Source organism: Schistocerca gregaria, chromosome 6, assembly GCF_023897955.1.
Source record: "Schistocerca gregaria isolate iqSchGreg1 chromosome 6, iqSchGreg1.2, whole genome shotgun sequence".
NCBI classification, from domain to species: domain Eukaryota; kingdom Metazoa; phylum Arthropoda; class Insecta; order Orthoptera; family Acrididae; genus Schistocerca; species Schistocerca gregaria.
Window position 1 is genome coordinate 278,913,587 of NC_064925.1, and position 2,257 is coordinate 278,915,843.

At 45.5% G+C, this 2,257-nt stretch overlaps 1 non-coding gene across 1 annotated transcript; it reads left to right on the top strand.

The window, feature by feature from the left end:
• The first annotated feature begins 747 nt into the window (after positions 1 to 747).
• Positions 748 to 820, top strand: Trnaa-cgc (transfer RNA alanine (anticodon CGC)). Its single transcript has one exon. It is a non-coding gene; the product is annotated as a tRNA-Ala (tRNA).
• The last annotated feature ends 1,437 nt before the right edge of the window (positions 821 to 2,257 follow it).

Sequence of the window (2,257 nt, forward strand, 5' to 3'; positions counted from 1 at the left end):
TCCGATCCGTAGAACACCAGTTTTCTTTCTCCTGATAACGACATCCTCTTGAGTAGTCCCCTCCCGGAGATCCGAATGCGGGACTATTTTACCTCCGGAATATTTTACCCAAGAGGACGCCATCATCATTTAACCATACAGTAAAGCTGCATGCCTTCGGGAAAAATTACGGCTGTAGTTTCCCTTGCTTTCAGCCGTTCGCAGTACCTGCACAGCAAGGCCGTTTTGGTTATTGTTACAAGGCGAGATCTGTAAATCATCCAGACTGTTGCCCCTGCAACTACTGAGAAGGCTGCTGCCCCTCTTCAGGAACCACACGTTTGTCTTCCCTCTCAACAGATACCCCTCCGTTGTGGTTGCACCTACGGTACGGCTATCTGTATTGTTGAGGCCCGCAAGCCTCCCCACCAACGGCAAGGTCCATGGTTCATGGGGGCATAGTTACATACAGTCTTGTAAATAGCAATCCACGATAGCATATTTCAGCTTATGTATACGTCCAAACAGGTGACGATAGAAATATTTGATTTAATCGTGGTCTTAATATATTTTAAGTCAGCGTCCAAACAGATGACGACAGATAGGTTTTGTGTTTTAATCTTTATGTTAATAAGTTTCAAGTATGCATGCATCCGAATAGGCGGACACACACACACACACACACACACACACACACACACACACACACACACACACACACACACACACGTGGTTGCAATAGTTAGGATAATACAGGTACTTTCACCGAGCGAGGTGGCGCAGTGGTTAGCACACTGGACTCGCATTCGGGAGGACGACGGTTCAATCCCGTCTCCTGCCATCCTGATTTAGGTTTTCCGTGATTTCCCTAAATCGTTTCAGGCAAATGCCGGGATGGTCCCTTTGAAAGGGCACGGCCGATTTCCTTCCCAATCCTTCCCTAACCCGAGCTTGCGCTCCGTCTCTAATGACCTCGTTGTCGACGGGACGTTAAACACTAACCACCACCACCAATACAGGTACTTTCTTTTAGTTCTTGTACATGGATGAGTATTGCCTTAAAGTTGAGTGCAGTCGTTTTTACTATCTTTCCTCGGAATAATTAGTTTTATGCTTCCCATTTGGGTAAAATCCGCTGGGAAACAAAGGGAAAACCAGGGAAGAGCTATAAAGACTGTACTCTTATTCAACGTTTAAATACATAAATAAAGATAAATAATTTCAATTCGGTCCGTCGTCAATGTTTTTTACAAAAATTAAAATATTCATCGTTAATTTTCTTCCTTGATAAGCTGGTGAATTGATTAGGAAGTGGGCGCCGGATTGTGCTCCGACAGCGCGTACTGCAGATTGCGTCGTCAACTAGGCGAGCGATCAGTTGACGAGCAACAGCGACGAGCCTCTCACACCGCGTTCCAGATATGCGTCGTCTTGTACCCTCCACCTCAATTGTTCTCCGTCACGATTCCACAGCAGAATTTCATGAAATGCAAGAACAGAATCAGCATTAGTTCATTATAAAAAAAAATGTTTATTCCTCTGGATGCGAAAAACACATTTTTGTGGTTGGCTGGAAAGCCAACCATATTGCTAAAGGATGCCGAAATGCACGCGTTTTAGCTCACGCAGGCTGGCGTGAGGTCTGGAACATGACAAGGGAATTAGAATTGCGAAAAACGGATGTAGCTGGTAGAATACTTAACTTTAATCCATTAATGAAGAACATCGCTCTTTATGGTACATGATTCACAATATCAAGAGTACGGATACTGGCGCCTTGCTAGGTCGTAGCAAATAACGTAGTTGAAGGCTATGCTAACTATCGTCTCGGCAAATGAGAGCGTAGAAGTCAGTGAGCCATCGCTAGCAAAGTCGGCTGTACAACTGGGGCGAGTGCTAGGAAGTCTCTCTAGACCTGCCGTGTGACGGCGCTCGGTCTGCAATCCCTGATAGTGGCGACACGCGGGTCCGACGTATACTACCGGACCGCGGCCGATTTGAAGGCTACCAAGTAGCAAGTGTGATGTCTGGCAGTGACACCACACACATGATTATTCGTCCTGTTTTATTGCTTCATCCAGCACCAATTTCTGTCGTCTGGAGCATGAATTAATCGATCACGTACTAATACATACGAAGTCCACTGTTACAGTTCGTCACACTCCAGTTAAAGTGTATTCTTGAGTTTCCTATTGCTGTATGACACTGTTCAAATTCACAGTTTGTCCCACGTGAACATTAGCTTCATACAGTTGTTGGGCCCCAGAGTACGCTGTTT